The sequence below is a fragment of the Cyprinus carpio genome, chromosome A1, assembly GCF_018340385.1.
Source record: "Cyprinus carpio isolate SPL01 chromosome A1, ASM1834038v1, whole genome shotgun sequence".
Taxonomy (NCBI): domain Eukaryota; kingdom Metazoa; phylum Chordata; class Actinopteri; order Cypriniformes; family Cyprinidae; genus Cyprinus; species Cyprinus carpio.
The window spans coordinates 29511537-29523961 of NC_056572.1; the positions used below are offsets into that span (position 1 = coordinate 29511537).

General features: G+C 42.8%; 1 protein-coding gene across 2 annotated transcripts in view; it reads right to left on the minus strand.

The window, feature by feature from the left end:
* Positions 1-10677, minus strand: part of LOC109082453 (intersectin-1-like) — a 44471-nt gene extending 33794 nt beyond the window's left edge. The window contains exon 1 of one of the 2 annotated variants that reach the window (XM_042761369.1): positions 10477-10677. The gene's annotated coding sequence lies outside the window, so the exon portion shown is untranslated. The remainder of the gene's footprint in view (positions 1-10476) is intronic. The other variant, XM_042761372.1, reaches the window with a different exon arrangement.
* Positions 10678-12425: the final 1748 nt, after the last annotated feature.

Here is a 12425-nt window from a genome sequence, read left to right on the forward strand (position 1 = left end):
TCTTGAAATGCATTCCAAATTCTGAATAATTTGTAATATATAATTATTCACAGTATTAAAGGGATAGTTCACCCAAAAATCAAAATTATGTCATTAATGACTCACCCTCATGTCGTTCCAAACCCGTGAGACCTCCGTTCATCTTCGGAGCACAGTATAAGATATTTTAGATTTAGTCCGAGAGCTTTCTGTCCCTCCATTGAGAATGTGTGTACGGTATACTGTCCACGTCTAGAAAGGTAATAAAAACATCTTCAAAGTAGTCCATGTGACATCACGAGGGTCCGTTAGAATTTTTTGAAGCATCGAAAATACATTTTGGTCCAAAAATATCAAAAAACTACGTCTTTATTCAGCATTGACTTCTCTCCCGGGTCTGTTATGAGCGCGTTCACAGCACATCCGGTTCGCGAACGAATCACTCGATGTAACCGGATCTTCTTGAACCAGTTCACCAAATCGAACTGAATCGTTTGAAACGGTTCGCGTCAACAATAAGCATTAATCCACAAATGACTTAAGCTGTTAACTTTTTTAACATGGCTGACACTCCCTCTGAGTTCAAATAAACCAATATCCCGGAGTAATTCATTTACTCAAACAGTACACTGACTGAACTGCTGACCGAGCCAGATAACGAACGAAACATTGACTCCTTCTCGAGTCAAGAACCGGTTGCATCGGTTTTCGGATCACCGGTAGTGATGGGAAGTTCTGTTCTTCTCCGCGAACCGGTTCTTTTGGGACAGTTTGATTCAATAAACCGGTTGCCGAAAACGGTTCACCAGGTTCTTTTGCGCTCGACGTAATGACTTCATTGGCGATGATTGCCCTTGATTCAAGCCTTCGGTTTACCCGCGCTCATAACATTAGCACAGAATCCGTTCAGAATCATTCACCAAAAGAACCAGTTCGGTTCAGACGCGCTGTGTGTCAGTCTGCTTCACGCATGCGCAGTATCATCAGCTCCTCGGTTCTCGAATCGCACGCGTCCGACAGAAACGGTTCTTGACTCGAGAACGAGTCAATGTTTCGTTCGTTATCTGGCTCGGTTCAGTCAGTGTACTGTTTGAGTAAATGAATTACTCCGGGATATTGGTTTATTTGAACTCAGAGGGAGTGTCAGCCATGTTAAAAAAGTTAACATCTTAAGTCATTTGTGGATTAATGCTTATTGTTGACGCGAACCGTTTCAAACGATTCAGTTCGATTTGGTGAACTGGTTCAAGAAGATCCGGTTACATCGAGTGATTCGTTCGCGAACCGGATATCAGTAAACTGCAGTGTTGTGAACGCGCTGATAACAGACCCGGGAGAGAAGTCAATGCTGAATAAAGTCGTAGTTTTTGATATTTTTGGACCAAAATGTATTTTCGATGCTTCAAAAAATTCTAACGGACCCTCACATGGACTACTTTGAAGATGTTTTTATTACCTTTCTGGACGTGGACAGTATACCGTACATACATTCTCAATGGAGGGACAGAAAGCTCTCGGACTAAATCTAAAATATCTTATACTGTGTTCCGAAGATGAACGGAGGTCTTACGGGTTTGGAACGACATGAGGGTGAGTCATTAATGACATAATTTTCATTTTTGGCTGAACTATCCCTTTAAGAAGTGCCCATGATAACAATATCCTGCTTATTCATTACCATGATATATCGCATTAGCGAATACCGGCACATGTCTACATGACAAAGGAGATATGATATTTTTGCCATATCACCCACCCCTACATCAAAAGCACTTCCCCTCCCTCTGATTACATTCCTTCTGTGACTCTGATGATGTGTGCATGACAATGATTCCATTTCAACTACTGGAACATTATAAACAGATATGGTTTTAATGTCTGTTCTTCTGGAGGGCTGGCAGAGAGCAGTGCAGAAACTGAAGGTGTGAGGAAATTTTGATATTTCACACTCACGTTGCATCACTCTAACCACCCGATCACATTGCCCCGCCTGCAGACTCTGAAAAATGCTGATGCAAAAATATGCTTCATTTTCCACTTCATACATCTGACATTTGAATGTGAAGCACTTTCATGTTTCATCGACAGAACTGTTAGAGTTTGCACTAAAACACTATTATACAAAGTATTCATTTTTATACAAATTTTTAATTTGAATTATTTTTTGTATTGTTTTGTTTGCTGTAATATTTTTTTTCTGAATAGCACTGGCTACAGGGTGTGTTTGTACTGTCTGAGGTCTAATCTGAAGCAGTGGGGTATTTCTCAAGATGGAGGACTAAGCCCTTCACAGGGAGCTTGATTCAATACTGAAAACATCCAGTTCCCCTGATTAAACAGGACACTGGTGACTCACACACTCTCTCTCACTGGTAGAGCGCAGTGTCAAATACTGCAGTGCTAGTGACACTGTCACACAGTAGAACCGGCCCTTGTCACGGTCCTGCTAATGACCATATGTGTGTGTGTGTGTGTGTGTGTGTGTTTCTTTGAGCATCTGACCTACTTTTTCCTGTCACCCTTTTTCTGATTCTAATGAAGCTTTTCCTTGGGACAATGCTCTCAAACACAGCCAAATGAAAGTCCAGGAAAGGGAAATGTTATGCAGAACACAGTAGAAACACAAACAAACAAGTGCTTTCAGAAGATTTGCACGTCTCAGACGAACTGAGCTTTACTCTTATTCATGACCAACCTGCCTCACTGATCCAGATCCAAATCCGGCCCACTGAATCAAGGCATTCCCGAGAAAGGGTGGGGCAAACAGAGGTGATGTCATACAACAGGAATGCTGCCACTAGGTGAGACGAGTCTGGGTGAGGAATTTTTCCATACTCATTGATTAATTACATTTCTGCTATCCTCAATAATTAACAAGACTTGTGTTAACAAGACAGAATACAAGAAAAAGGACGTCTGAGCATAAAGTTATGAATTAAGATTTTCTGAAGCAGTGATCCCCAAATATTTTTTTTTCCTCCGCCAAAAAAGTTTTGGAAGGCCACAATCACTTCTCCAATGAAACGTTTTGTCTGAGTCAGCATTTCTTTTGTAAACATGAAAGCACTGTGGACACACCAAAAATTATGCTAGAGTAGAAATATGTCAAATTTGAGGCAGGTCACTGCTGAAGAACTTTTACGCACTGGTTTAAGGTAATTTATTTTAGAACTACGACTGGTTTAATTTATCACCTGAGAACTCAATACCCTGAGTAGCACAAAGTTCAATTACCTAATTACCCAAATTGAATCAGTTTTCGGCTAAAGGAAAACCTAAATTTCAATTTCAGCGTTTCAATAAATAATTAATTTTGGTGCATACCTGCAAGCTCTGAGGTAAAATTATTTTGTTTTCTGCTCCAGATACACTCTTTTGAAAATAGTTTTTTTTTTTTTTTACTTTTTTTTTATTAATGCAAATGACTTTTATTTCTAATTTTGACATGCAGCAGCAGTTACAACTAGTCTCGCACATCCCTAATCTAGACTTACTGATCCTACACTCATTTTATATGTTATTCTTCAATAATGTCAAATATTAATAAAATGATTTTTTTTTTTTGAATGATACAGGTCTTCAACCCCGCTCCTGGGGACCCTCTGTCCTGCTGAGTTTCTTTCCAACCTTTATCAGCACACCTGGCCCGTGACTTTTCAAGTGATCATGGAGACCTTGATAAGTTGGTTCAGGTGTGTTTGATTATAGTTGGAGCTGAACTCTGCAGGAAAGTGGGTCCCCAGGAGCAGGGCTGAAGACCTATGAAGAAAAATATCAGTACTTATTATGATAAATATCTGGAGTGTGTTAGGTGATCAATTTTTCAATCATTCATCAATCAATCCCAAAATCAGAGCCCCTCGCTCACTGAACTTCACCCCACACAGACACTGTGAAAAACCATTTGCAAACACAGACATACTCAAACACATCCAGCTGTGGATTCATACGTCAGGTGACTCAAGAGCTCCCGGCCAAATAGAGTGCAAGAATGAACAGTGTGAACATCTCACTCACACTGTCTGCATTCCTTTCAAAACGGCTTGGGGTTCTACACGAACAACTCAGCCAAACACACCCACACACACATACGCATACCTCACAAAAGCACAACATTCTTTCCTGGACCACATTTGGCTTTGACTGCAAAACATTAGCAGAGAGTAAACAGTGCATTTGAACTTCTACCCACAGGTCCCTTTCACTGCACAAGCAGTCATTTGAGCCTGAACGGTCACAGAATAAATACAATTTCAACCGCGTTAGCATCAATACCTGATACGGTAGTAGAAAGAAGAGCATACACAAACTACTGCAAAGCTGCTGGTTTCCTTCAAGGACAAGACCGAAAGAGATGTGGGAGTCAATCTCTTTACTGTTGTACAGCATTCAAATGATATTCAGAGATGGTTATGGTTCCACTGACACCGTCAACTGTTCCATTCACCACTCAACAAAACACAGACATTCTGCACCCCACCCATATTTAATGCAGTCCAGACACATTCAGAGGAATCTAGCTTAAAATGAAACGCAAACCTGAGCTTTCTTCATCACTGATAGCGAATCATCCTCACCGATCTTTCAATACAAGCTGAAGCAGTTTCACATTGCAAGGCTAGTTAAAGTTTCAGTATCGCAACCAGTTGGATAAAAGCGTCTGCTAAATGATTAAATGTAAATGTTCACTTTAAACAGAAAGTAAACTCAGTCCAAAACCTGATATGGGCTCATTTGTTCAGTTCCATCTTGAAGCATTTAGGAAAGGCCATAAACACGGAAGCAGAAGTGCTTTCTCTGCAGCTGAGGTAGGCAGAACAGCTCAGCTGTAACAGTGAGAGCGGATAGTACATCTTCAATGGATTTTACCGGTTTCATCTGAGCAGAATCTGAGCCTGGAACAGGCGATAAAGAGAGAATCACTCATGAGACTAAATTCAACAGCTTCCGGAAGAGGGCCTGTATTGTTGAACTTCACTGCTCCCTGCAAAGAGCCACACACACACACAGACAATACATAGCCAGACTAAAGATTCATGGCTAATCAATATACTGCAAATAATACGCTACATAATACTTAGCTTTAATAAAGCAGCAAAAAGGTTGTCTACCTGCAGCAGATCTCTGTGTGCAATGGAGGAATTCCTACCACCGTTTTGAAGCATTTACATATTTTATAAGCTCTTTGTGAGTTATGAGCTAGTAAAAATACCACCATATTTACACACATTCAATGAGCGCATTTAGCCCAGCACACAGCATTGTTTTGGATGTTCAGCAAGTTCATAAAACATACATCATAAAAGCTGTCCTATCAGGTTGTGACCGTATCCTTATGCCTTGAAAAATATTGGTAACCAAATAGCTGATGGTAACCACTGACTTCCATAGTCTATAAAAAACAAATAAAAAAACATGGAAGTCAATGTCTACCGCCAACCGTTTGGTTACCAGCATTCTTTAAAATATCTTCTTTTGTGTTCACTGGGTGAGAGATTGAGGGTCCCTCTCTGTTCCCGTTAACCTAATTATCTAGACAAAAAGCTTCTTCTGAGCCAGCGGTCGTAAAAAAAGAAACAAATTTCAAAGTATGCAGCAAAAGGGCAGCGCGCATATCAGCGGTGAACAAAAAAAGACCAGTCCCACACACACACACATAGCTGGCCTATCATCTCTTTAATCTCGCACCCCAGACTAAATCTCTGCTGTACACCTGTGGGGGATGGGGAACAGAGAATAGTGGATCTATGGATGGATGAGAGAAAAGGGGCCAGATAAACTTGAGGTTGCAAAAAACAGCCTCTAATGACTCATGAACTGAACGGCCTATAACTATAAGCGCCTCTTGAGCCTGCACTTAAAACAGAGGTTTTCATATGTGCTATTATCCTCATCTAAACAAGACTGTAAGCACCACTACATTTACGTGAACATTACTGATTAAATTGTCATTCTAATAAGCCGTTTACATACTCGAAAGCCATTGGAATATTCCTGTATAAATGTAGTAAGAACAAACTAAAGGAGCAACCAAACCACACTTTTTTCCATTTATAAGCATGCGGATGTGGGAGACTGGAAACGAAAGCTTTCATCGTATTGCAAAGGTCTGCTCCGGCGAACGAATTTTTATGACATGAATAAGTGTGACAGTCTATGTAGGGGTGGAAATAACATTTTTATGCTGAATCAGTTATTTTGAACAGTGATCCAATCAACCCATTAATTCTCATTCGTCTGCAAAATGTTAAGACTTATGTAAAATAATAGCAAACGTTTGTAAAATAAGTAAAAGTTAGCAAAATAAAATATCACTCACTATTTGATATTACCAAGATTCATTGTGGTTTCATTATAGGCAAACATAAATTGACATTCATTTACGGTGGGTATTCTTTGAGTGTCCAGAAAATTCAGATAAATACACAAATATGCCAGCTTTCTCATTCAGATTTCTAAAAACCACAGTATCATCTTAACGTGACCATAACAGCCAGGTTAATGTTTATACTTATAAAATCACAATGTGTACAACGTTTTATTAATATTTGAACGTTATTATGCATTCAAACAGTCATTTATAGAAACACATCTTCAATAATCAGAGTAACGATTGACATATAGATCAATTTGGGTTCAACTTTTACATTCGGACACGTCAGTCTTTGAATATTTTGTACATCCTAGCAAGGCAAGGCAAGGTAAGGCAAGTCAAGTCAAGTCAAGTCAAGTCAAGTCTGCTTTATTGTCAATTCTTCCACATGTACAGTACATACATACAGAGAATCGAAATTGCGTTACTCTCAGGCCCCCGGTGCATACAGATAACACTAACAGTAGAGCCTAAAAATCTAGATCAAATATAAAATATAAGATAAAACTATACAATAAGGGAATGTAAAAAAGACATAATAGAAAAAATTAAATAAAAATAAGGTTAAATAAAAGCAGCGCAAGGCACATGGCAGATAGAGTGCAAACCAGTGAACAAACAGTGCAGATAAAAAGATTTTTAGTGCATAAAAAAATATCTTATTCAGTCTGATTAAAAGTGACAAAGTGACAAAGGGCTCAGAGCAGTTATTTTATTAAACTGACTGATGAGGAGGTAGAATGATGTCAGATCCATGGTGAATGAGGTAGTGAGCAGACCACTGCTGCACAAAGTGACTGGTGCATGACATTCGTATGTTAGAGGGAGGGGGGGTGGAAGGACCTGGGGATGTGGGATCTGGGGGGGGGGGGGGGGTGGGGGGGTTCATAGTTCAGTGGTGCCTGAGGCAGAAGAGGGACGGGGGGGTAAGTTCGGGAGCGAGTTCAGCTTCCTGACAGCCTGATGGATGAAGCTGTCCTTCAGTCTGCTGGTCCTGGCCTGGAGACTCCGCAGTCTCCTCCCTGATGGGAGCAGACTGAAGAAGCTGTGTGACGGGTGAGTGGGATCACCTGCAATGCAGAGGGCTTTTCGAGTGAGACGGGTTCCATAAATGTCCTGGAGGGAGGGGAGAGAGACACCAATGATCTTCTCAGCTGCTCTCACTATGCGTTGCAGAGTCTTCCGGCAGGACGCGTTGCAGGCGCCATACCACACAGTGATGCAGCTGGTCAGAATGCTCTCGATGGTGCCTCTGTAGAAGGTGTACATGATGGGGGGTGGGGCTCTGGCTCTCCTCAGTTTGCGGAGGAAGTAGAGACGCTGTTGTGATTTCTTGGCCAGTGCTGCGGTGTTGTCGGTCCAGGAGAGGTCCTCTGTGATGTGCACACCCAGGAACTTGGTGCTGCTCACTCTCTCCACAGTCGCACCGTTGATGGTCAGAGGAACATGCTGAGTGTGCGCTCTCCTGAAGTCCACAACAATCTCCTTCGTCTTCTCCACGTTCAGAGAGAGATTGTTGTCACTGCACCACCCGGCCAGGCGGCTCACCTCGCTCCTGTAGTTTGTCTCATCTCTGTTGCTAATGAGACCCACCACAGTCGTGTCATCCGCAAACTTAATAAAGAGGTTGGAGTTGTGTGACGGTGTGGAGTCGTGGGTCAGCAGAGTGAAGAGGAGGGGGCTCAGCACACATCCTTGGGGGGCCCCAGTGTTCAGTGTGATGTTGCTGGATGTGTTGCTGCCGACACGTACTGCCTGAGGTCTTCCAGTCAGAAAGTCCAACAGCCAGTTGCACAGCGAAGTGTTGAGCCCCAGCTCGACCAGTTTGTGAATGAGCTGTTGAGGGATGATTGTGTTGAATGCTGAACTGAAGTCTATGAACAGCATTCTGACGTATGAGTCTTTTTCCTCTAGATGTGTGAGTGCTGAGTGGAGGGTAGTTGAGATGGCATCATCGGTCGACGGTTGGACCGATATGCAAACTGGAATGGGTCCAGGGAGGGGGGGGAGGGCAGACTTGATGTGGTGCATGACTAGCCGTTCGAAGCACTTCATGAGGATGGGAGTAAGTGCAACAGGACGGTAGTCATTGAAGCATGATGGAGATGGCTTCTTCGGGACTGGAATGATGGTGGTAGCTTTGAAGCATGTGGGAACAACAGCTTGACTAAGTGAGATGTTGAAAATGTCTGTGAAGACATCAGTGAGTTCTGCTGCACAGTCTCTCAGTACACGCCCAGGAATTGTTGTCAGGACCCGGAGCTTTGCGTGCATTGATCCTGCTGAAGGATCTCCTCACGCTGTCTGGGGTCAGCATCATCACCTGGTCACTGGGAGGAGGTGGAGTCTTCTGTGCAGTGGAGCTGTTTTTTGTGCCTCAAAGCGAGCGAAGAAGGTGTTCAGCTCGTTCAGCAGAGAGATGTTGCTGTCACAGGTCCGCTGTGGGGGCTTGTAGTCCGTAATGGTCTGTATCCCCTGCCACAGGCTCCGAGTGTCTCTGCTGTCGCTGAATTGATGGGCTATCCTGCTGGAGTACTGTCTCTTAGCCTCTCTGATGCCGCGGGATAGGTTGGCCCTGGCTGTTCTCAGGCCCCCCTCGTCTCCAGCTCTGAAGGCAGCGTTTCCGCATCTCCAGGAGTCTGTAGACTTCCCCTGTCATCCACGGCTTCTGGTTGGCCCGGACAGTAATGGTTTTTGTGACTGTTACATCCTCAATACACTTGGTGATGTAGGCAGTGACAGCCTCCGAGTACTCCTGGAGGTCAGTGGAGTTATTATAAGTGGCAGCCTGCTTAAACATATTCCAGTCAGTTGTATCAAAGCAGTCCTGAAGAGCCTCAGACGATCCTTCTGGCCACACTTGAATCTGTTTCTGAACTGGTTTGGCGACTTTAACGAGCGGTCTGTATGCAGGCATTAGCATGACAGTGATGTGGGTCTGAGGCACCGAGGTGGGGGAGGGGGAGGGCTTTGTAAGCTCCTCTCTGTGTGGTGTAAACAAAGTCTAAAATGTTTTTTACCTCTTGTTGGAAAGTTAATGTGTTGGTGTATTTTAGGAAACACACTCTTTAAGTCAGCATGGTTGAAATCCCCAGCTATGATGAGAAAAGCATCGGGGGGGTGTGCTGTCTGCTGCTCACTGATGTGCTGGTACAGTTCATTTAGTGCATCGTTCCTGTTGCTGTTGCTGTTGTTCGGGGGAATGTAAACCGAAACGAGCAGTATGGCAGTATATTCCCTCGGCAGATAGAACGGCCGGCACTTAATAATAAGGCAAGGTAAGGCAAGGTAGGGTAAGTTTCTCAGTACGGTTGCCAAAGCAGGTTTTCCACTTCAGTCTTGTGATCTAGGAGTGCCTCTATAAACCAGGACAGAACCAGGTTTATGAGCAGACGGACCCAGGCCAAATGGCTCCAACTGCATTGCTCATAAGATCTGGCAAACCACCTTCCAATCTGACAGTGTTTACATACTACACATGCTAGTGGCTTTAAGACAAAGCAACCCAAATCCACAGCCAGACTGCACTACAGGATCTGAGCCTTAATCACCTTCTTCCAGACATAATCACAGGATAATAACCTGTTTCTCTGGAGAAGAAATGAAAGTCATAGATACGCATGTGAAAATCCTTATGTAAAGATGAGACCTGCATGTGTGGAGATGAGCTGGAGAATGCCCCCATCAGGGTATCTTCATCTGCACCCCATCACACAGCTGGATAACTCACAGTTACTACACCCTACATGTAACACACATTACCTCAGCACCCTCAAGTCAAAATAGTCCTCTGTATCCGTGAGTTTTGCCAGTTTTCGAGCTGCTGTCACTGATAATAACACACCAGCAACCGTTAGCCGGAGTGCTAACTAAACCAGTAAATCAGAGCTAAGCTTTAGCTGCAATCTCTGCGTGGAAGCAGAGCGTACAGAGGCCTCTCTTTACGAATAAACGACTAGAGGAGGATATTATTCCAGTTACCGAGCCGAAAAGACCGTTGAAGCGACCGTTGAGTGGTGAGAGCGAGTACGAAGCGCGCCCCGAAATGCTGTGGATTACTCGCTCGAGCAGCGGCCGCAGTACTGTCAAAAAATACAATCGGCCCGAGACACAAACACTCTTACCTCATCATTCAGTTTCCATGATATCTCCAACACTCTGTGAGGGAATGCACTACAGGAGCATGGGACGACAGACGGAGGACTCTTCTTTCCTTCTGTTAATGTGCGAGAATAATTCCACGCTTATTTCGTTGCTCCTTCTGGCTCCTCGTTTCCTCCGTTGCAGCTTCGCTGGTAGTGAAGTGAAGAAGGGGGAAAACGAAACGTGCGCACGTTATTCAGTCATCCGCGTCTGACTGTTAACTACAGACAGAGGGCGCAATGCGGCCCACAACAACTCATTCACCAGTAGGAAATCAGTTAGTGTTTTATGTATTTTTAATGTATTTACAACTGTTTTTTTTTATTATTATATTTTATTATGCATTTAGATGCAGTTAGACCAGATCGGTCCGAAAGAGAAGTTTTGAGAGTCGTTCACTCGACTCTTGAACAGCCTTGTGAACAAATAATTAAATTGATTCTGTATAATGAATTGATATTTTTTTTGTTTATTGCTTATTAAAGTTTTGTTCCAAACCTGTAAAAGCTTTGTTCGTCTTCGGAACACAATTTAAGATATTTTGGATGAAAAACGGGAGGCCTGTGACTGTCCCATAGACTGCCAAGTAAAATACACTGTCAAGATGAAAGACATCATCAGAATAGTCCATCTGCCATCAGTGGTTCAACCGTAACATTATGAAGCGACAAGAACACTTTTTGTAAGCAGAGAAAACAAAAATAACGACTTTATTCAACAATTCCTTTGTCAACAGTCTCCTCTATGTCTATCCATATCACGTATGCTGCGCTGCGTATACACTTCTGTATCAGCCCATAGACAGTAAAAGAAATGGACACAGCGACCCCATTGGAACTCAATTGAGACAAGTGAAGCCCGTTTTTAGCGATTTTTAGAACTTCCGTTTCTGACGCGCAGACTCAAACTAAGCTTGATGACGTCAGCAACCTGTCTGACAGATGTAAACCTTCTAGTAGCTGTGCGTGCAAACTGCCATTGTTAATGTTGCAGAGACGGCGAGCTTGAGCGGGGAGTTCTTTGGCGTGAGTGAGCAGGAGTAAGTATTCTGATTAATTATTTTGTATAGTATTTTAAAATGTAACGCCAGTACGCCATATCTCTTGACGTCTCCCCGATTGCCTGCGAGCTTCTCCTCCTGTCTGTACGGTAATTTCTCTACTGTGCGACAGAGAGTCGAGTGGTTATGACGCAATCGTTAGCCTATTTTTACAAAAACTGTTTCTACGGGGCCATAATGTAACATAGAAGGTAATGGAGCCCTTTATACATTGTCGTGTATCTTTAGAAATAAATAATGGACAAATGGAGTCTTTAAACGCCTCAGATGTAAAGTTATTCGCTGTCAAAGTGACGCAAAAATGAATGGGAGTCAATGGGATGCTAACGCAAGTGAAGTTCTGCTACAAGATGGCGGCACGCGGCCGACTTCAACTTCCGGTCGACTTCCTTGCCCCCTGTATCAGCCGCGCCACAAGGATGCCTTGTTTTCTTTCAAATCAAAGCTAAATACACGTAGAAACAGCGCATCCTTGTGGCGTGGATGATACAGAAGTGCATACACAGCATACAGTGATATGGAGAGACACAGAGGAGACTGTTGACAAAGGAATTGTAGAATAAAGTTGTTATTTTTGTTTTCCTTGCTTACAAAAAGTATTCTCGCTGCTTTGTAACGTGGCGGCAAGTAATTAATGACAAATTTTCATTTTGGCTTGGAGTATCCCTTAAATAATTCCGATGCGTGAATGAATTGTTCAGAACAGTTTTGCGAACCGATTCAACAGTTTCATCTTAAGAGAAAGATTCGATGACGAATCAGTATCATTGTTGACTTCTAAGGTGTGTTTTAAATATTAAATACATTTAATCAATTTATTACATTATTGATTTAAAAACACGTTACTACATACATTTAATTTAGAGTGCT